Below are 24,356 nucleotides of genomic sequence, written 5' to 3' on the forward strand. Positions count from 1 at the left end.
AGGAATCTATCTACCTCTGCCTTAAAAATACTCAGTGACCCCACCTCCACCACCTTCTGAGGCAGAGAATTCCAAAGTCGCACAGCCCTTCAAAGAATTTCTCCTCATCTCAGTCCTAAAAGGGCAGTCCCTAATTTTAAAACAGTGCCCCCTAGTTTTGGACTCACCCAGAAGAGGAAACATTCTTTCCATATTCAACATGTCAAGACCGTTAAGGATCTTATATACTTCAACCAAGTCACCCCCCACTCTTCTAAACTCCAGTGGAAACAAGCCCAGTCTGTCCAACCTACCCTCATAAGACAACCCACTCATTCCAGGTATCAATCTAGTAAACCTCCTCCAATGCATTTACATCCTTCCTTAAACAGAGACAAAAACTGCACACGTTATTTGTGATACAGTCTCACCAACACCCTATATAACTAAGGCATAACATCCTTTCCACATTTTCCCACATTACATTCCATTTGCTAGATCTTTGCCCACTCACTTAACCTGTCACTTTGTAGCCTCCTTATGGCCTCTTCACAACTAACTTTCCTAGCTATCTTTGTGTCATCAGCAAATTTAGCAACCATTCCTTCGGTCCCTTCATCCAAGTCATTTATATAAATTATAAAAAGTTGAGGCCCCAGCGCTGATCCCTGTGGCACACCACTCATCACATCTGCCAACCAGGAAGAGACCCATTTATGGCTACCTTCCTTTTCCTGTTAGCTAGCCAATTTTGAATCCATGCCAATATATTACCATCTACACCATGAGCTTTTATTTTCCACAATAACCTTTGATGTGGCACTTTATCAATTGCCTTCTGTAAATCCAAGTACAGTACATCCACCCTTTATCCACTGCACGTGGCTCCTTCAAAGAACTCCAATAAATTGGTTAAACATTATTTCCTTTTCACAAAACCATGTCTCTACCTCATTACCTTGAATTTTTCTAAGTGTTCTGCTATAACATCCTTAATAATAGCTTCTAACATTTTCCCTACAACAGACGTTAGGCTAACTGACCTGTAGTTTCTGTCCCCTTCCCCTTTTGAATAAAGGAGTTACAGTTGCCATTTTCCAATCTAATGGAACCTTCCCCAAATCAAGGGAATTTTGGAAAATTAAAACCAAAGCATCAACTATCTCACCAGCCACTTCTTTCAAGACCCTAGGATGTAATTTTCCTGAGTTCCTCACTCCCTTCCATTTCCTGATTTACAGCTATTTCTGGAGTGTTACTTGTATCCTCTGTAGTGAAGACTGATGTAAAATACCAGTTCAATTCATCTGCCATCTCCTGATTTTCCATTATTAATTCCCCAGACTCACTTTCTAAAGCACCAGTCACTTTGTGAACTCTTCTTATTTAAATATCTATAGAAATTCTTACAATCTATATTTCTAGCTAGCTTCCTCTCATTCTAATTTTTCCTCCTTATCATTTTGTCATTCTTTACTGTTCTTTATCTTCTGTGCAATCTTCTGACCTGCCACCAGTTTTTGCGCAATCACATACTTTTTCTTTAAACTTGATACTGTCTTTAATTTAAAAAGTTAACCAAGGATGGTGGGTCCTCCCCTCTGAAGTTTTTTCTCATTGGAATGAATCTATTCTGTGTGTTCTGAAATATCCCTTTAATAAATAGTCTGACACTCCAACTCTATTGACCTACCCCTTAACCTCATTTGCCAGTTCACTTTAGCTGGCTCTGCTTTCATGCCTTCAAAATTGCCCCATTTAAGTTTAAAATACTAGTCTCAGATCCACTCTTCTCTCCCTCAAACTGAATGTAAAATTCAATCACACTATGATCGCTGTCACCTAGAGGTGCCTTCACTATCAATTAATCCCATCTCGTTGCACAATACCAGGTCTAGTTATAGCCTGCTCTAATGGTTTTTAATCACAAAAATAAGCAATAATCAATGTCTAGTCAACCACCAGTGAGTAGTCCAACTTGTTGGAGCAGAGGAGATCAGAGCCTGCTGAGCAGATTTTTAGGAGCTTTTAAAATATGGCTCTTTGTGTCTGTGCCCTCTCAAAGGTCCACAAATGGGCACAAAGCCATGATGATTAATTTGCTCTGGAGCTTGGTCAGTTTAATGGCAGTGCTAAACCAGCTAAACAAAAGATTATAGAAATTTAACTTGTACTTGAATTCCTTGATTTTTTTAAAATATTCTTTCATGGGATCTGGAAGTCGCTGGCTAGGCCAGCATTTATTGCTCATCTCCTAATAAGAGTCAACTACATTGCTGTGGTTCTGGAATCACATGGAGGCCAGACCAGGTAAGGACAGCAGAGTTTTTACGACAATCAGCAATGGTTTTGTGGTTTCACCAGACTTTTAATTCAAATTTCACCATCTACCCTGGTGGGATTCGAACCTTGGTCCCCAGAGCATTAACCTGGGTCTCTGGAACACCAGTCCAGTGACAATACCACTATGCCACCACTTCCCTCTTTCCACTGAATGACAGGCACAATTGACTCTATGGGTGATCAGGCTCAGTGGGGAGCACTCTCACTTTAGCCATAAACTCAACAGCCCAGAGGCTTGAGCTTAAGCTCCAGCCTAACACTCCAGTGCTGCACCGCCAGAGGTGCCCACTCTTGGTTGAAATATTAAACAGAGGCCCTGTCTGCCCCCTCAAGGGGACATAAAAGATTCCACGGCCATTATGTTGAGGATCAGGGGAGTTCTCCTGGTATCCTGACCAATATTTATCCCTCAATCAACATCAATAAAACAGAACAGATTATTAGGTCATTACAGAACAGATTATTAGGTCATTATCAATGTTGTTTGCGGGAGCCTCGTGAATGTAAACTAGCTACCACATTTCCTACATTAGTGATTACATCTCAAAAGTACTTAGTTGGATATATGCACTTTGGGACAATCTGAGGTTGTGACAGGTGGCATAGAAATGGAAGTCTTCCATTCCAGGGTTTGGTACATGCACGGTAGTTTATGCTAGTATCCATCCGAAACATTACCCAGTCTTCTCTCTGACCTGCTGTGTATTTATAAGCTTCCTACTTTAGTTTCAGATTTCCAGCATTTACCATTACTCCTGTCTAACACAATATTGCCCAATAGGAATCATTAAGACAGGTGCGGCTGCAATGACTGCATTAGCTACAGGCACTAACTTTAGTGGAAAGTGCCTCATGCAATATAGGTAAACATGTTTCACATGTGGATGTCCATGAATAAACATCTACCGCAATTCAGTAAACAAGGAAGTAAAGCAGTCACAACATTCACAAACCACACACCCACTCCCCTCGTATCATTTTACCGAGAAACTCATGAGAAAGGTTAAAGATCATACACCGTATGAGTAAAGTATTTTAAATGAGAGAAAATTTCCTCACCAATTAGCCCAATTAAATTAGTGATACATCCTCAACTACTCAATTCTCTCAGACTGTGATCTACAGAATCCCACACCGACAGACACTTGTGTCTTAGGGACCAGTCATCACCACACACCATGTGGAGGCAGTACAGACAAGCACTAGTTACCAGTAACCTCACCAGTAAAATCAAACAGTGGTATTTGTAGATAAATTTTCCAAGTGCACAAAACAGAGCAGTGTTAAAACCCACTGACAGCATAGTAAAGGATGGTGGGTTTGGTGGGGGTGGAGAGAGAATAAGACAGAGCAAAGGGAGGGTGATAACTAGTGACACCTTCTCCATTCACTAATCAGTTTATGACACAGCAGTTATTAAAAGCTGAGTTAGTTCAAATCCCAGAGGGAAACTTTAAACAACTGTCATAACCTATATTTTCAGTTGGTACATTTGAGCTGCAACTCTAAATTCAGAAACAAGCCATCAAGCCTCCAGTTTTTTTTATATAAATTAAATCAAACATTAATTTTAATATGAAATTATACACATACAAATTACTACTATAATAACTATTAAACAAATCCCAAAATTAATCACTCCCAGGCAATCTTCCCCAAGGCAACAATAATCCATAAACTTAAACAGACACCAGGCAAAGCACATTTTACCTTTCAAATTCAAAATAAGGTCCCTTTCAATTTGTTCCTTCACAGACAGTGGTAGGGCTTACAGGCTTAGATCTCTCATGCCTCTAACTTACACACACAAAGCTCTTCTCAATATACTTAGCCTTCCTTTTGAATGTAAATTGTCATTGTATCACCAGACCCTTTGAACTCCACCTCTTCTAACAATAAAACCTCTTTCATAGTACCAATTTTATTAGTAATATAAACATATTGCTTGGTGTCTCCTAGCTAGATGCAGGATTTCACCCCCAGTCTTTGAATGGTTCATTCAACAAAATGCAAATGTACCCTCTACCTTACTGTTTAACATCTCAAAACTAATATACATCAAAGCACCCAGACTAGCTGGCTTTAATCCAATTAAGACACACACACGCTCAGACACAGACTCTGCTGAAAGTCCAATTTAAAATAATTTCCGATAACATTATATACATTAATATCATCATGACAAGCTACAGAAAGGAGCTGCAATTTCCAAACACAGAAATACAAATAATTCTGACATTTTTCCCCAAACATTGAAATCCTCAGGATCTTCATGAATAGCTGCGGAAATGATGTCACTCCCAGACAACAGATTCAGATAATCTGTTCTGAGCTCTGCTAAATAACATGCCTGGGATATACGCTGTACCCCAACCCTGGAATACACATCACAGCCCAAAATTTACTCTGCACCGCACCACTGGAATATACACTGTACCTCACTCCTTCAATGTACAATGTACCACCACACCAAACCACCTGAATATACACTACACCCCAACTCCAATGAGGGGATCTACACCACACAGAAACTGAATCACCATCTTAGTTCAGAGATTAAAAGTTAAAACCTGCAGTGTTTGGGCAACTCGGTATCACACCCAGCAATAAAGCCATCATGAGCACTACCCTGGGAACTATTAACAGAGCTAAAAGCTTCACATTAAAAACCATCAACATACAAAATTTGGACTTGCCATTTCCTTGATAAATATTACACAAGTATCAGCCCAAACCCGCGACCTCTACCAGCTAGAAGGACAAGGGCAGCAGATAGATGGGAACACCACCACCTGCAAGTTCCCCTCCAAGTCACTCACCATCCTGACTTGGAAATATATCGCCGTTCCTTCACTGTCGGTGGGTCAAGATCCTGGAACTCCCTCCCACCTACACCGCATGTACTACAGTGGTTCAAGAAGGTGGCTGATCACCACCTTCTCAAGGGCAATTAGGGATGAGCAATAAATGCTGGCCTAGCCAGCAACATCCTCATCCTGAGAAGGCTATTTTCAAAAATGGGTTATGAAAGTCAATCCAATGGGAATAGGAAGGAGAGGCAACCACCCCAGCACAGAACATTCATGTCCTCAAATCAGGCTGTGAGAGCATTACTCAGTGGGAAGCACTCTCTCCTTCGTCAGGAAGCCACGGGTTCAAATCCCACTTGAGCACAAAATCAAGGCCGACACTATCAGTGCTGTACTGAGGGAGTGCTCCATTGTTGGCAGTGTAGTCTTTCAGATGAACCGTGAAACAAAGCCATATCCAATCCCAAAAATACCCCACAGGCATGATTTTTGAAGAGCAGGAGGGTTCTTCTGGGTGCCCTGGCCAATATTTATCCATCAACCAACATTATTAAAACAGGTTATCTAGTCATTATCACATTGCTGTTTGTGGGAGCTTGCTGCGCACAAAATGGCTACTGGGTTTCCTACATGACAACAGTGACTACATAAAGTATTCAATTGGTTGTAAACGGCGACGCCTCTTACATACATTGGAACTCAAATAAATGAAAGTTATCACTTCAAAATCTCCCTGGAAAGATTTTTTAATTGTTTGCTTGCTATGCACAAGGGCGTTGTATGCAGCAGCTTCTCAGGTTTCTGGTTATCTTTGCAACATTCTCACTGGTCCGGGAAAGCCAAAAGTCTAGAGATGGTGGTTTACTTTGCTGCTCTGTTAGACAATTTCTTTCTAGATTGAGAAGCCAGAAACTGCCAAATTCAGGACAGGACACCAAAGCACAGAAAAATGGGAACGATGCCACGGTTACACAAGGAGTCAGTTCTCAAACAACAGTGCTTGGGTCCCAAAGGATTACAGACTGTGAAATAAAAGGAGGAGTTAAGGAGGGGCCCTGACACAGGGAAGGGACATGAGCAAGAGGATTGAGAATAAATTGCAATTACACAAAAGCTCCAATGCAATGTTTTCAACTCAGACTTTTATCATGGGCATAAGCACTTTGCTCAGTGGGGAGGAGGCAGCAGACTTGAGATTGGCAACTTTTTGTGGAGGGGCTCAGATAAGCAACAAACCATGGAATCCAGCTGCGAAAGGCACAGTTGATTTTAAACAGAGCAATGAACCTGGAATTCACAATCTCCAGCACATCCCAGATGCACATTCCTGGAATAGCACTTGTCCAATGTAACTCGCAGACAAGAGGTCAAATCCACCCTCGCCTGAGCTTGATAAAACACAATTATGTAACAGCACAAGGACACGGTCACTAACAAAGCACCATGATCAACAAACGTTAACATAAACAGAACAGAAGGGGAACACACACCAGAGAGACAAGGGGGAGGGAGGAACAGCAAACGTCAACTCTTTTCTTCTCCGCCGATGCTGCCAGACCTGCTGAGTTTTTCCAGGTAATTCTGTTTTTGTTTTGGATTTCCAGCATCCGCAGTTTTTTTGTTTTTTTTCACTCAGCTGTCTACCCTATGCATTGTCTCTGGATACTTTTACTGCTTCCCACATCAGCAACAGTCCCCCACCCATGCCCCTTCTCCAACATTGTCACATTAACAAGGGTTGTGAACTAGTGTGGCTCCTTAGTAAGCACTCTACAACCTCACTGAGGGTCCATACTCTAATCAGACAATGTACAATGCTGCTCCCCACCCCTCCACCCCTGCTTTTGAGCATCACTGTGCCTGGTCTTTATGGATTTCAGGTTCAGCAGAGACTAAACACACATTTCTGATCTCTTCCCAGTGACTCCCAGTGAATGCTGTGCATCTCTGGGCATTGGTGCAGGGAAGGGCCAGGCTGTGGTGATTCTCCCGCCAAACCACCGGCCCATTCTCACCCAGTAAACAGGTGAAGATCAGCCACTTGTACAAAGTCTCAACAGGGCTGGAGCAATCAACAATGAGGTGAGAGCAGGGAACTGTGAGGAAGGAGACACTGACCCCACAGTAATCTCTCAGGGTCCCATGCAACATTTGATTAATGTTGCACACTGGGCTATGGAAGCAGCCAGACTACCATGGAAAGTATGGGGGCAGGCTGCTGAGCTGGGCTATTTCTGTACGTTCTGAAAAATTTATGTTACTCATATCGTGTAGTCACAGTGATTGCCAGTGAAAGATCGAAACGTCCTCAAACATTCACTGAGGATGAACGTAGCCTGATTAAACTTGATGTCTTCAGTCTAACTATGAAATATTCAGTTACATTCTCTACTGCTCCTAGCCCGAGCACAGCAGTCCTCATGGAATCATTCAGATCTTTCTGAAGGAGTTACTACCTTTCCTACCTCAACGTTATCCCCTTACGACGCCAGCACTTTACTGGGATAGCAGCGCCCTTGTACAAAACATTCTCCAGTACTTCACCCCAAGTAACTGCCCATCACAGGTGAACGCTGACAATGGGATATTCAAGCAGGGGAGGAATCAGAGTCAAACCCCAGGACCCTTAACTCATCCAATCTGCACATTTTATCAAAAATAACTGCACACCATTCCATTTTTACCCAATCAGTGATTAGGTGACTCAAAATTTAACCCTCCCACAGTATTTGCATCATATTTGAGAGCAAACAAAGGTCAATATGCACTTAGAGCACCACTTCTACCCTGAGCAACCACCAGCTCAAGCAGCCCACCCAAGGGAAACCATTCATGAGGTCAAAGTATGGGGAATTTGAGAGGTGCCAAGCCTCATCCCAGAAACTGAATGACCTGACACACCAAGGGGAGGAAGGTAGGGGTGGGTGTGGTTGAAGGGTGGGGTAGGTGAGTAGGCATTAGGTTTACTTCAACACCGATGTTTCCAGCACAGGTTACAGGTCATTCAGTCCATCATGTTTGTGCTGATTCTTCACTAGAACAATCCAAAACAAATCTCAGTGCCCAGTATCCTGAGCCACTCGACTACAAATATTTATCTAATTTTCCTTTGAAAGACACAAAGCTACACCACAAAGCAAAACATTCCAAAGACCCTGCGTGCAAAGGCTGTTCTCCTAATCTGAGAATTTTAAATTGTTTCCTCTGGTTGAGAAGGTACCAGTCAGTGACTATCAAAGCACTTCATAGTTTTTGAAAGCTCCAAGCTCCTCAGCTCTTTCTGCTGCAGTGCAAACACTCCCAATTTCAGAGCTTTTTCCTCATTACTATAGCTTCTCACCCCTGGGGATGAATCACCAGATACGCTCTATGCCTTTAATGTCCTTCCGAAAAACGAGGGGAAGAGAACTGTCCTCTTGTCTTCAATGAATGTTATGTTCCACACAATGAGCTTTCGTCATTCAATTCAGCTGGGTCACAGAATGAAATAGCAGAGGAGACCATTCAGCCCATCATGCCTGGGCCATCTCTTTGAAAGAGCTAGCCAATTAGTCTCACTCACCTGCTCTTTCCCCTTAGCCCAGCTTTTGGTCCATCTGCCCCGATGTCTCCTTACTTGATTTCATGTCAAATTGTGTCTGTTAGGTTCCCGTAAAGCACCTCAAGATGTTTTACTACATTAAAAAGCTGTATAAATGCTAGTTGCAGTTGTTGTCGATAACTTTTACAATATTAGTTTAGAAATCATTAACAAGACAGCTGTTCCTTCCCATTCACAGGAGGAAATTGCAGGATTGAGAGTGAGTAGGGAGGGAGCGCTAATGCTCCCCCTAATTTACGTGGGAACGTATCGCGCAGGGCAAACACACAGATAAATTAGAGAACACATTGGGTTTCACCCATGGAGCGAAATTGAGAAAGTTACACATTCAGGGCAGCCTCCAAGTTTCAAAGAGGCAAATAGCTGGACCCAGCCACACTGATCTAACCAGCTGCGCCAATTCTTCACAGCTCAAGAGTACAAGCTGTTAGTCAGCTGTGATTGCAAATGGTTTTGTAATTACTGCGGGGGTGGATGTGTAATATTATCAGCGTGTATACATTTGAGTCTCCTTTTGCTGTATTTTTTCCCCCCTGACAGGTTGCACTGAAGTAAAATCAAGAAATGATTAGTCAGAGGCCAGCGTGTTGTCCTGCTTTTCTTCAACAAGAGCATTTACGCCCACCAGAGGGGGCAGATGGAGCCTCAGATTCATGTGTCAACTGAAAGATGACACCTCTGACAGTGCAGTGCTCCCCTCAGTGCTGCACAGGTGTCAGCCTGGATTTCTTGCTCAGCTCTCTGGAATGGAGTGAGAGCCCAGAACAATTCTGACTCATAAAGGTGCCCACAAGAGGGGTCAGTTTGGACTTGAAACGTTAACTCTGTTTCTCTCTGTACAGACGCTGCCAGACCTGCTGAGTTTTTCCCCAGCACTTTGTTTTCACATTTCCAGCATCTGCAATATTTTTCTTTTACCCAGTTACGGTGTCCTGACTACACAGTCTGGGTGAGCTCTCCCTCTTGTACAGAGGAGCAAACGCTCAGCCTGAAACTCTGGTGCAGTGCAGGGAAAGGCTCGAAATAGGGAGCAGCTTTCTGTAGATTCCTTACACTCGGTGCTTTGTATTGTCATTCTTGGGTCACATGGGGCACAATGGAAAACAATTCTATAAACTGCAAAAGCCAAGGTGGAGACTCCCTAATTTAGCTGCCAAAACATAGAATGCACTTCAATTTAAAAAATATCAAATGTTACCACAATGGAACAGAAATGCCAAAACACAATCAACAAAAACATGGAGATGTCTTCCCCTCATCCAGTAACCGTGTTATCACCTCAATCTGCTGCACTCAGCGCATTTTCTCACATTTTCTCAAACACCAAATACTTCACTCCGAGTTGCAACAGCCAGCAGTGAGCAGATGCAATTCAAGAAATTTGTCAACTACATTTCAATAAAGCTCTTCATCAGCTGTGAAGCTCTCTTCGATGTTTTAAGGGCATGAAAGGTGCTACATAAATGTAATTTTTTTTAGGCCTAACTTCACATCCAGCAAGCACTGATTGTTTTATGGACCATTTCAGTTTACTTCCTGTTTCATTTTTCTCAATGAAAATCCATTAAAAAAGCCTGAATTCGAGTTTTCCCCTCTTTACCCTACTCAAACTGTGGCTAGACAGAGGCCAAGGAGACCAGCTCAGCTAGCTAACATTACAATTTGCCTCAATATCCCTGGATCACATTGGGTTAAAAGATATCACCCAAGGTTCCTGCTCAATAATCACCCATGCCTTTGTTGCCGAGAATTGATGGGTGTAATGCTCTCCTGATTGGCCACCTACCCTTTATGAATATGAGCTCATTCAAACCCTCATCGACCCATCTCTTCAAGGACCACCTACCCCACACATGGCAGAAACTGCAGATCACATATTGGACTTATCAGCCATCTCAGAACCCATTAAGCTGGAGTGGAAGCAAATCATCCTCATTCCCAAGGGACTGCCTTAGAAGAAAGAAAGACCCTTTGTGTAAAGAAGTGCTTCCTGACATCCCTGAACAGCCTAGCTCTAATTTTAAGATAATAGCCCCCTTCTTGTTGATTCCCCCACCAGAGGGAATAGTTCTTTTCTCTCTCTCGACCCTATCGATTCCTTTTACCATTCTAAACCTCTCAATTAGATCAGCCTTTAATCTTCGAAACTCAAAGGAATTCAATTCTAGTCTTCAATTTAACCGTCTAAACTCTGGAAATTGAAGAGAGCACAGCAAAGGACAATGAAACCGCGGGATTAGTCCAGTGTTTTGGAGCGGTGCTCCATATTCTGAGAGTGTTTCCATTGGAGAAGAGAAGGCTTAGGGGCTTATCCAAGAAGAATTGAGACCCTACAAGGAAAAACTAAACAGCAATACATCTTACCGTCAGAGATTCAACAACATTCTCAAACATGGAGGGAGAAGGGGAAAGGCAGCTTCAACTTAACTATTTAACTCAGGTTGGAGAGTATATAGAATGGGAATTAAATCAAGAGAGTGTGTTGGATAATGACCCAGAGAGGATGGCGTGGGATGGTATTTTGTGAACACTGGAGTTACACTGGCTTTTTCCAGTCCTGTCCAATCCCATTTACAGGTCAATGGGTAATACTCTCACCTGACTCAGAAGGTTGTGGGTTCAAATCCCACTCTAGAGACTTGAGCACAAGAATTCAGGCTGATGGCCTTAGTGCAGTACTGAGGGAGTGCTGCACTGTCAAAGGTTCCATCTGCTCTCTCAGCTGAACATAAAAGATCCTGCACTACTATGAAATACAGCAGGGAAGTTCTCCTGGCTTCTGGCCAATATCTATTCCTCTACCAAAATCACTAAAACAGATACCTGGTCATTGCCGCATTAACTGCAGGATCTTGCTGTGTGCTAATGGGTTGCTGTGTTTTCTATATTACAAGTGACTACATTTCAAAAAGTACTTCATTAGTCATTAAAAGTGCAACTTAAATCATAGTTTAGCCTGCACCCAGAATCACAAAGCAGCAGGTTATACCAGGAGTGTGTGGACACCTTTATATGAATCATTCACTATGCCAGATGCCATTTCTTCGGCTGCACCTCACAGTCACAAGTCTTCAAATGTTCTCAATCAGAAATAAACAAACATCACAAATTACAACTTGTGAAACAGCAGCAAATTTACTCGTCTGTTGCCTGATGTTATTTGATGGACAAGACTGATTCTACAGCTCTAGGAGCTGCATGCCATTCCACAGCCACATCTGCTAAGCAATTCTGTGATTGAGATAATATGCAATAACTCTGCTTTTATTTGTCATTTGCCCAGTTTCACTGAACTTTTGCTTCCTCTGGTTCAGTGAAACTGGGACACTCAGCTGGATCCTGGTCCAGCCAGTGTTGCAATCAACAATAATCTATAGTTACAAAAACAAAAATAGCTGGAAAAACTCAGCAGGTCTGACAGCATCCGCAGAGAGGAATATAGTTAACGTTTCGAGTCCGTATGACTCTTCATCTGATGAACAATAATCTGTTTTTAGGTGTTGACTGAGGGATAAATGTTGGCCAGGCCATGCCAGAACTCCCTGCTCTCCTTCTAAAATTAGTGCCATGGGACTTTTGCATCCAGCAGCTCATCTGAAAGGTGGCATGTCTAACAATGCAACACTCCCTCGGTGCTGCACTGAGCGCGACAGCCTGGATTAAGTGTTTAAGTCTCTGGAGTCAGGCTGGGTTTCCTCATTTGGACGCAATGAACCAAGCTGATAGAAATCTAAATGGTCTGTTGGTCAGAATCAAGTTGTCTGAGACTCAACCATGTCTGAGACTCAACCAACTAGTCTCCAAGTTGGCTCCAGGCAATGTGACTTCAGTCCACACCTGCTGTTTTGAACATCAATGCTCAAGCATTTCACTGCAGTCTGATTCGTGAAGGAGATCCTGTATTGCATAAAAATGCAAGATAGCAGAAGACTAAATAAACTTAGCAAAGGACATGACCACTGCGGGAAGGACAGTGAGAGAAACAGAACAGAAAGATGGTAAATAATGCAGATACCAGTACTGTAGGGTAAGGAGAATAGAAACATGGAAAGAGGAGTAGGCTGTTCAGCCAATCAAGCCTGCTCCACCATTCAATATGATCACAGCTAATCATCCACTTCAATGCCCTTTTCCGCACACTTTCCACATATCCCTTTATCTCGTTAGTAATTTGAATACAATATACTCTTTCTGAAATAAGTTTAAAGCTTCCAATAAACCCAGAGTCTGATTGGTACTGAGATTCTTTTTAGATATAAATAAAACATTCTGCAGTTTATGTATTTGCAGTATGGGAGGGGACATGCAAGCTGAAGAGGCAGGGTTACAATTACTGGCGTAAACACAAGGGGTTGATCCCTTTTTAAATAGAAACTATCAAAGGCCATAAAACTGCAGGAAAGCACCTATATTATCATCAGCATAATCTGGGGCTGTCACTCAAGAGGTACAGTATGTACGGATGGTTCAAATAGTTTGAGGTGAGTCCCTGGGAGTTGTTGTCAAGAGTTTTAAAAAATCCTAAATTTACACACCAACATATCATTCATGATAGAGGAACCACCAAAGTGGTGGTGTGATGGCATTGGGGGGGGGGGGGGGGGGTGGTGGTGGTGGTGGTGGGTAGTAGTAGCAAAATGTAGGGACCTGACCAAATGCAATGTTGAGGTAAATTAAGAGGATGCTTTGAGTGTGGTGAGAAGTAGAGGGGGTTGAGAAAGTGTTTGGAAAGAGGGTGTTAGATGATTCAATTCACTGTCACTGATAGGAAGGGGGCAGTGTGGGGATAAATCCCACGGCAGGTTACATTTGATCAAGTAAAAATTATTTAAAGATCAACAGAAATGTGAGAAGCTGGATTTATCAAATAAATTTTTTAGGAAACAAAGTAAGCAAAGAGAGAAATTTTGTAGTCAGCATTAGCGCAACGAGTTGGAACAATCCAAAGGTTATTTTCTGCTTACACTCTAACCTGAAACAATCTCAGACATAAAACACTTGTGTTGTCTGTGCCTGCAGTAAAATACTGGCCCCTCCCAGGAAACCAAGCCAAAGGTGGCACAGCATGAACTCTCTGCAAACTCCTTACCAACAAGCTCTGGGTGGCAACGGGCTTTACTCAAAATCCCTATTTAAAGGGTTGTGCAGTCATAATATCAACATCTTCCAACACCTCCCCACCTAGTTTCAATAGGTGAATGAATCGGTCAGTGATACTGAGTGACACACAACAAGATGGTTCAAGACTCATTTAGCGGTGCTGCCTTAGGGCCTCACAGTCAGAATCACCAACCCCAGATACCGAGGAAAGAGAAAACTAAGGGCACGATTGTTGTTCCAGGCATCATTTCTCAGCAGCAGCAATAGAGACGGGACTTCAAATGTCAATGCTCCTGGCCTTTACTGAAGCGTGGGTGGCACTGTGTACCTCAGGGGAGGGGCAGCTTTATCAGATGCATTCCATGTACTTTGTAAAAGAGATGTGGGGGAGAACCCAGACAGGCATTCTGAAAATGTATGTAGCCGAGCCTAGTTTAGAATCAGATGTTTTTGAGGCTGAATTTCTCACTGCACACACTCTGCCTACACCCAGACTTCATAAGGTAAGAAAAGGCTGTGTTGTCAAAAAGAGATTCCCAACCATGAACTACAGCTTTGGAAGTGATGAATCATTTATAACTGACAGGCTGTGTTCCATCAATACTTCACAACAGATCCATAACAACCTGCCTCAAACTGGATCATACAGATTGAAAAAGAGATCCAATGGCAGAGTTACACTGATGTTATACTAGGGCCAATTGTCTCACACAGACCTACTCCAAATCCAGACACCACAAACAATGCAATCAGGGGATAGCACGACAAACAAAGCAGATTACTGCCAAACACACGGGATATTTACACAAAATCTTTAAATCCATGAAACAGGTAAACAGCTGGGTACTGTAACATGAACAAAGCAGCCCACTGAACATTGATACGTTCACCAACAAGATTTCATGCAAAGCCTGCCTTTCGTGACTTTTCATCGCCTAAATATCCCTCCCTCCCCCAATGTTAACATAAAGTGGCAGCACATAAACAGAAGGCAACCAACCAGTATATACTGGCATTTACCCTACACATGTACAAATAGTTCTAGTCACTTTTGCACATCCTGCCCCAAATCCCTTCAGTACCTTTTACCAAAGATGCGCCCAAAGCACTTTACAACATGACAGAATCAAGGACCCAGAACAGAGATTACAGTGAATTACAACATTAAACTCAACAATACTCCTCACTCACATAGTGCTGCTACATAATCCACAGCCTCCAGGTATTCATTTTACACATATCCGTAACTTGATTGCAATGTTACTGTCCACAAACATTTCCAATTGAAACCACTATTTCCCCAGAAATTTTCAAAAAAAAGCGTCAATCAGCATCATTCATTTGATAAAATTGTACAGCAACACAGTGACAGATTAAAATCAGGATAGCACCCTGTGGTGCTAGAGAGGCTACAGCCACATCCCTATTCGGAGAAAAATATTGAGGGCTATAAGGAAAGAGCAGGGGCTTTGGGATAATTGTACAATTTTACCAAAGATCCAACACGCACATACACACACACATACACAATGGGGAATGACTCCTTCCAGGCCGTATCTTGTATGATCCTAAGTCAGAGGAACTCAGTATTGTTCTGCTTATGAGATCACACTCACCTGTAGATGAGATAACAACATTGCAATTACCTCCAGATCTCCTCCCCCACACTCTCATGTAAACCACCAGACGATATCAACTGTGGTTCTTACAGTGTTTTCCCCTTCAAGTATTTATCAGATTCCCTTTTGAAAGTTACTCCTGAATCTGTTCCCACTGCCTCTTCAGGCAGTAAATTCTAGACAGTATTAGCCTGTAGCACGACTCTGGCAAAATGCAAGACAATTCCAGCTTTGCTCTTCATAGCCAATAAAACATTTGCCAAGAGCAGATGGTTATGAACCACAAAAAGGCTTTAATTTAATATCCAGAACACTAATAAAAGCCACCTGAACTTCACCCTGTAGGTATCACTGGGCTGTCACAGAGCTCCAATGTCAGTCTGTCTCTCCCCCTCCCTGCCCTGACGGAGCTCTCCACAATCACCTGAAGAAACAGGTCCCCACCCAAACTGGACAAAGCTCTCCAGATGCTACAGAACAAACACAGGAAACACACGGACTGAGGAGCCACAAACCGAGCAAAACACAACAAAAACTTCTCCAACTCTGTTCTTTAGGAAATGGCAGCCGGGCGCTAGAGGAAAAGAACCAAACTTTAAAAGCTGCAAACTCTTTAGAGGCAGAATTGGGAATCCTGAATAATATTCCCCTCCCTCCACCCCACCCAACCCAACTACAGTCTATTCGAGCAGGAAACCCCCCTGACCCTGACCCTGACCCTGACCCTGACCCTGACCCTGCCCCAGGGCAAACACCGAGCGGCTGAGCGCAGCGCCTGAACCGGACACCGAGAGAAAGGGTCAACACCCGGAGCACATCCGAACTGAACGTCCAGAATTAACCTGGATTGACAGGTATCGGAGTCCGGGCTCCGCTCGCTGGCCAAAGGCGAGCCCGCAGAGGGAGAGCGGAGCCGGGAGCCGGGAGCCGCCACCGAGCCTCTTACCTGCCGAGCGCTGCCCGCGGTCCCTTCCCTGAGCTCCGGCTCCGGATGCCAATCTCCACCCGAATTCCACTCTCCGGCCGCCGCCTCTGCCAGAACAAAGAGGCGCTGGAAGCGATACCCGCTGAGAGCCCGCCCCCGAAACCAGCCCATTGGCCAGCCTTCGCCGAGAAAACACCCATTGGATCAGGCTGCTGTCAATCTAATCGCGCACGCTAATTTTCATTGGTTCGATCCTCGTCAATCATCGGCAAGCCGCGCCGCTGCCGCTGGAACTGCCTTCCTCTGCCACTTATTGGTGGGATGGTGACGATCCTGGACAATGATTGGTCCAGACCGGCGTCAATCCAATGCTGGAGGGGCGGGGCACGCCTTTATGTTAATTATCTTCGTCTCCTCTCTGCGGCTGCGCGAAGCCACACCTGGCCTGAGTGAGAGCTCAGGTGTATTTCCTGCTCCTGTCAATCAAACTCACTGTCCCGGGCAGGCGGGAGGCTGCTGCAGTTTAGCTTCTAGGTCAGAAACGAGCGGTTTTTGCAATGCACCATTTCAATTCCTGTCTCAACGCTGGTTTAATACTAATCGTTTTTAAATATTGGTTCTGCCAGATTTCAGAACCGCAGGTTGCATTTATACAAAGTTTTTAAGGTAGAAAATGTCCCAGAGAATCATAGAAAAGTTACGGTACGAAAAGAGGCCATTCAGCCATCGTGTCTGCACCTGCCGAAAATGAAAAACTAGCCACTCATTCTAATCCCACCTTCCAGCACCCAGTTGGTAGCCTTGCAGGTTCGGGAGGGTGGTAGCATAGTGGTATTGTCACTGACTATTATTCCAGAGACCCAAGGTAATGCTCCAGGGACCAGGGGACCAATAAAAAATCTGGAATTAAAAATAAAAACCCATCTAGTTCACTAATGTCCTTTAGGGAGGGAAATCTGCAATCTTTACATGGTCTGGCCTACATGCAACTCTAGACCCATAGCAATGTGGTTGACTCTCAAATAGGGATGGGCAATAAATGATAGCCAATGATACCCACATTCCATTAATAAATTAAAGGTTACACAACATTAGGTGCAGATCCAGGTACCTTTCAAAAGAGTTGAGGGTTTCTGCCTCCACTACCAAACCAGGCAGCAAATTATATGGCCAACTTTTGTGTCATCTGCAAATGTCCCAATCAGGTTACCCATATTTAAGTCCAAATCATTAACATATATACAACAAACAGCAAGGGACCCAACACTGAGCCCTGTGGAATGCCACTGGAAGCTGTTTTCCATTTGCAAAAATATCCATCAAACATTACCCTCTGAAGAAGGGTCCTACGGACTCAAAACGTTACTACGTTTTTCTCTCTCCATGGATACTGTCAGACCTGCTGAGTTTTTCCAGCATTTTCTGTTTTTGCATCAACCATTACCATTTGTTTTCTGTCGCTGAGCCAATTTTGAATCCAACTCACCTGTATCCCATGGGCTTTTACTTTTCTGATCAGTCTGCCATGTGGATCCTTGTCAAATACCTTACTAAAATCCATGTAAACAACATCCACTGCACTACCCTCATCAATCCTCCTTGTTACTTCCTCAAAAAATTCAGTTAATTTAGTAAGACGTGACTTTCCCCCAACAAAACCATGCTGCCTATCCCTGATCAATCTGTGCCTTTCTAAATAACAGTTTATACTATCTCTCAGAATTGATTCTAATAATTTACTCATTACCAAAGTCAGACTGACCAGCCTATAATTATTTGGTCAATCCCTTGCACACTTTTTAAATGATGGTACACCATTTGCAGGCCTCCAATCCCCTGGTACCTCAACTGTACCTAGTGAGGATTGGAAAATGATCCTCAGAGCATCCGTTATTCCCTCCCTAGCTTCCTTCAACAGCCTAGAATACAATCGATCTGGTGATTTATCTACCTTCAAGCATGTCAGTCCATCCAGAACTTCCTCTCTCATAATGCTTATTGTACCTAATATTTCACACTCCTCCTCTTTAAATAGAATATCTGCTTCATCCTTTTCCCTTAGTGAAGACAGAGACAAAGTACTCATTGAGAACCCTGCCCACATCTTCAGCATCAGCACACAAGTTACCATGTGCATCCCTTATAGGTCCTACCCTTTCCTTAGTTATCCTTTTGTCCTTACTGTACTGATAAAACATATTTGCATTTTCTTTGATTTTACTTGCCAATATTTTTTCATATCCTCTCTTTGATTTCCTAATTACATTTTTTACTTCACCCCTGTATTTTCTATACTTCTCTAGCCTTTCTACAGCATTAAGCTTTTTGTGACTCATAAGCTTTCTTTTTCTGCTTTATCTTACCCGTATGCTTCTAATAATCAGGGGGCTCTAGATTTGGTAGAACCACCCTTTTTTATTTGTGGGGACATGCCTGTAGAATCTTGATTTTGAATGCCTCCCACTGGTCTGTCACTGATTTCCCTTCAAGTAGCTGTAACCAGTCCACTTTCGCCAGATCACCTCTCAGCTTCGTAAAATTTTTCTTTCCCCAAATTAGGACTTTTACTCCTATTCTATCTTTATCCTTTTCCTAGTTATATTAAACCTAACTGCATTCTGGTCAGTATCTCCAAAATGGTCACCCATTGCACCTTCATCCACTTGCCCACCTTCATTTCCTAAGACTAAATCTAAAATTTCATTCCCTCTCATTGGGCTTGTTACATGCTGGTTAGAAAAGCTCTCTTGAATGCACTTCAAGAATTTTGTGTCCTCTGTGCCTATTACACTGTTCATATCCCAGTTAATATTATGTTAGTTGAAGTCTCCAACTATTATTGCCCTATTGTCTTTGCACTCAGAAATTTGCCAGCATATTTGCTCTTCTATCTCCCTCTCGCTATTTGGGGGTCTATAGTACGCTCTATAGTGTATGTGTCTATAGAACCATGGCGCTTAGCAGAAGCTTAACCAGACAAAAAATGAACAGAAAGCCAAAAGTCGACATATTAAGAAGGACAACTAAAGTCTTGCACAAAGATATGTTTTAAGGAGGAGAGGAAAGGGTGAGAGGTTTCAGAAGGGAATTCCAGAGCTTAGGATCCGGACCACAGGGGTGAAGGGAATGTGAAGGGGTGCGTAAGAGATCATAGGAACATAAGAAATAAGAGTACACCATATAGCCTCCTGAGTCTGTTCCACCATTCAATGAGAGCATGGATGATCAGGGGAGAGGGTGGTGTAGCGATAATGTAGGAGTTTTCCAGAGGCCAGGGGTAATGCTTTGGGATATGGTTTCAAATCCACCATGGCAGCTGGTGGAATTTGAATTCAATTAATAAATCTGGAATATAAAGTTAATCTCAGTAATTGTGACCATCAAACTATCATCAATTGTTGTAAAAAAAAACCATCTCGTTCGCTAATCTCCTAATGGGAAAGAAATCTGCCATTCTTGGTCTGGCCTACATGTGATTCCAGGCCCACAGTAATGTGGTTAACTCTTAACTGCTCCCTGAAAGGGCCAAGTAAACCATGCAGTTCAAAGGCAATGAGGTTTAGGCAACAAATGCTGGCCTTGTCAGTGATGTCCATATCCCCTGTAAGAATAAAGGTCTTCCACTTTCCTGTCCTATCCTTATCTCCACTGATCCCCTTAGTGCCCCAAAATACCCATTAAACATACTCATTGGTTGAGCATCCAAAGGCCTTTGGGGTAGAAATTCCAAAGGTTCACATCCCTCTGGGTGAAAAATATTCTCCTCGTCTCAGTCCAAAATGGTCAACTCCTTAATGGATATTTTTCCTCTCATGATGATGTCGACTCCTTGGGGTGCGGTTTTATGGTCACTAACTGCCTGATAGCACTACTCCCAAATGTCTATTATAGTATTTCTGTCAGACATCAGAGGCTAGAGAATAATAATCAGGCACAGATTTTGACATTCTGCAGCTACCACACCCACTTTGCTTGCATTTTATTTTCAAACTGGTTTTATTGCATTCCATGGCAGCTGTGAAATCAGAACGTTTGATAGCTTCCCACAGTCCATAAGTGTATGCATCCAGCAGGCACATTAAGTGAGAACTCATGTAGAAAGTGATGAACCCAGGAGTTGTGTTTCCTGATCATGCATCCAGAATATTTACAATTTATTGACATCAGTGTCAGTCCCAAGGAGGTGCTTATCTATATTCACTTCAAATCACATCTTTGTACTATATTCTCCAATCATCAGAAACATTTAACAGCCCCAAATCCCTCTCTCCCTGCACTCCTGGTTCCCCTTTCCTTAATCCAACTCTTAACATTCACTATCAATCTGTAACCTATTCAATCTTGCAGAATTCCAAAACAAGACAATTTCCTTTCCTGTAGATCCAGCTTCAAATCCCCATGTTGTGGTACAGAGTTACTACTTGGAAGTGGTGTCACCACCGCCCATCCGAGTACCAAGTGTCATGCCCACATGCAGCTAGATCTGGGCAACATCCAGGCTTTTGTAAGTGAAGGGAACAATCGCACCCTATAAGAGAGAGCCAGCATTACCGTGGCCAAATCCTCCACCATTATCATCCTGATGTACGCCATTGACCAGTAATTCTACTGGATGAGCCACATGAATGCTGTGGTTACAGAATATGTCAGAAGTTGATTATTCTGCAGCGAGTGGCTTACTTCCTGACTCCTCAAAGTCTGTCCTTCATCTATAAGGCACAAGTCAGGAGAGTGATGGAAAATTTTCCACTATCCTGGAGGAGTGCAGTTCCAACAACATTCAAGAAGCTTCACACCATCCAGGACAATCGATACCCCATCCACGATCTTAAACATTCACTCCCTGCACCAGCAGTGCACAGTGGCAGCAGTGTGTACCATCTACAAGGTGCACCACAGCAACTCACCAAGGCTCCTTCGGCAACACTTTCCAAGTCACAACCTCGACCACCTAGAAGAACAGGGGCAGCAGATGCATGGGAACATACCACATGCAAGTTCCCCTCCAAATCGCATACTTAAAAAAACATTTTTTTTATTCATTCATGTGATGTGGGCATCGCTGGCTGGGCCAGTATTTATTGCCCATCCCTAATTGCCCTTGAGAAGGTGGAGGTGAGCTGCCTTTTTGAACCGCTGCAGTCCATGTGGTGTAGGTACACCCACAGTGCTGTTAGGGAGGGAGTTCCAGGATTTTGACCCAGCGACAGTGAAAGAACAGCCGATATATTTCCAAGTCAGGATGCTGAGTGACTTGGAGGGGAACTTCCAGGTGGCGTTGTTCCCATGTGTCTGTTGCCCTTGTCTTTCTAAATGGTAGCAGTTGTGGGTTTGGAAGGTGCTGTCTAAGGAGCCTTGGTTACTTCCTGCAGTGCATCTTGTAGATGGTACTGTAGCCGGAAAGGCTAAGCAAGCTGCAACATTCGTGGAGCATGATGGTAAAGGATGTCAACATAGAAGCAGTGCGCAGGAATGGAATGTGCACTATCAGCAAAAGGGGAAGGGGCGGTTGATTGCAGGGAACAGAAAGTAACCACCCCCCACCACCACCACCCGCCATTGGATGAATCAACACAAATGAAAAACTAACTTAATCACAAGGAATAATGTAACAATTGTTACCTGTTTTACACTTAGCGCTAAGTAAACAGACGACTCGTGTGAGTATGTGATTAAGAACATTCTCAATGCTGGGTGCAACTGTATTAAAGACGGAATCTCGGAGATATCGACAGTGAAGACCTGCATGAACAACCCTCGCCAAGTGGACCCTGAGTCAGGAACTCAGCGAAAAGATCTACCGCCAAGCCAGAGACTGATCACTTCTCCTTGAACGGGTAGTATCATTGTATTCCAAACTGTGCAAGCTTTTAGAGTTATTTTGGTAAAACGCTTTTAAGTAAATCTGTGTGATATAATAAAGTCGACTTAAAACGAACCACCGGTAGTAAGACTTGTTTGTCCGTACGTCAGTTGTACTCAAAGACAGAGTCAACATTTTGGCGTCCCTGGGTGGGACGGTTAAGTGATCGCCTTAAAGTCACAACCGCGCTCGAACCACCGATGTAGCGGACAAATGGAGGGAAAATGCCAAAATGGGAGAAGATACCTAAATCACAAATGGCCCAAATGGGTCGAAAATGCCGATCAGGCATTGGAGGAGGGTCCGGGTCGCGCTGGATAGAAGCACTGGGAATAGGCTAGAGAGGGACAGGCAAAACGCACCTCTAAGCTCAGTAAGGCTACAGCGATAGCCAGTTGCATGAGAGAATTATGTGAAAGGGAAACAGAAAACGCAAGGCTAAAACAAGAACTAGGAGCTGCAAAGCAAGCAGTAGTTGAGCTACAGAAAGAAGTGTCGGATGAGAAACAGAAAAATCAGAGCCATGTGTTACTGAGTTCCAAGCGCAGTGTGAAGAGGCACACCAGGACAAGGAACAGGTCGTCAGAGATTGTGACACCGCCCATAGGGCGATTGCAGAAATGACCGAAAAATGCGCTAGTTTACAGGCAGCTGTAAAGGTTCTACGTAAGTCAGGCAGAGAGGATAGACACCAAACTGCCGACCACACCGAGGGTCAGCGGGAAATCGACCAAATAAAATCACAACTCTCAGCTCGGAAAGGTATGTGCGCCTTCGGAGCTATAGAGCCAGACGGAAACAATGGGGCCGTGGTGACACTGATTGGGGTAGTTTAGAGAGGGAGAAGGCTCATGGGATTGGGAACCTCCACCTCCCTGGACAGAGGGTCGGATAGCCTCGGCGCCACCAGAGCCTATCCCCATGAACCCAGTCACTACGGAGCGAAGAGATCCAGTAGCAGCTGCCGGACAGGAGCCGATTAACCACAGTCCGCCCTTCACTGTGGCTCAATTGTCGGGAATAGCCAAGAAAATTAATCCGTTCCGGTGTACAGATGACCCCCACGATTTCTACGACCCCGTACATCAGCAGAGGGCCTTTCACGGCCCGGCCGACACCGAAGAGCAAGAAGTCCTCTTGCTGTGTCTGAGCCCTGCAGTGCGCTCTGCTACCAGACCCTCAGGCCGCTGGGGGAGGGGCTCTCCCACAAATGAACAATGGCATTTTGGCAGCGGTCGGTAGTGACAAAGGGGACCCAGTTGAGAGTCTAAATAAATGTAGGCAAAAGGGGAGCCCCCGACGGCTTTCGCCAGCCGCCTATGGAGCATACGGACCAGGATTGAATAGTCAGGGTTTGCAGGCACCCCACACCACTAGATGGACCAGAATCCTAGTTTCCCATTCCACTGAGGGAAGCAAAAAGGCGTGTGAGGCATTTGACCCGACATCCACACGGCCACGCACACAGACACCTGGGTATTGGGATGTGCGGACCTGGGGAAAGGAGGTCGGGAAATCAAAAACGAACAAAGAAGGGCGAATGAAAACTCGGTTAAAATCAAAGCCAAGGGTCGATACGGAGAAATGAAGGATGGGGTAAGAGCAGGGGAAGAGGAAACTCTTCTCGGGGACCCCCCCGCCGCGGTCAGGATCAGAACCAAGGTAGAGGAGGAGGACAGGGAAATCAAAGCGGCCGGGGACAGTGTTATAATTGTTGTCAGGTTGGATACTATGCAAGGGAATGCAGGGCCCCGCATCAGAGACCGGGGGTGGGGGGGAGCGCACAGCGGCCTAGCCAGAACCAGGTCTTGCCCTTAGAAGGACCCCAAGGGAGGGATCCAATGCACACGGTCCCTGAAGACTGGCCTACCAATCACCTATACCCTCAGTGTCCAGACCAAGGTCCAAGCGCATGATGGTGTCAGGCCTCTCCAAAACAAAAACTCAGCAGGTCTGGCAGCATCGGCAGAGAAGAAGAGAGTTGACGTTTCGAGTCCTCATGACCCTTCGACAGAACTAGGCGAATCCCAGGAAAGGGTGAAATATAAGCTGGTTTAAGATGGGGTTGGGTGGGGGGAGAGAAGGGGGGGTGGGGTTGCGGTTGGGTGGGGGGAGA

General features: G+C 44.1%; 1 protein-coding gene across 3 annotated transcripts in view; it reads right to left on the bottom strand.

Moving 5' to 3' along the window:
- Positions 1–16,524, bottom strand: part of LOC121269153 (junction plakoglobin-like) — a 56,939-nt gene extending 40,415 nt beyond the window's left edge. For 2 of the 3 annotated variants that reach the window (XR_005941313.1, XM_041173664.1), the window contains exon 1: positions 16,399–16,524. The gene's annotated coding sequence lies outside the window, so the exon portion shown is untranslated. The remainder of the gene's footprint in view (positions 1–16,398) is intronic. The other variant, XM_041173665.1, reaches the window with a different exon arrangement.
- Positions 16,525–24,356: the final 7,832 nt, after the last annotated feature.

The sequence above is a fragment of the Carcharodon carcharias genome, chromosome 23, assembly GCF_017639515.1.
Source record: "Carcharodon carcharias isolate sCarCar2 chromosome 23, sCarCar2.pri, whole genome shotgun sequence".
Taxonomy (NCBI): Eukaryota; Metazoa; Chordata; class Chondrichthyes; order Lamniformes; family Lamnidae; genus Carcharodon; species Carcharodon carcharias.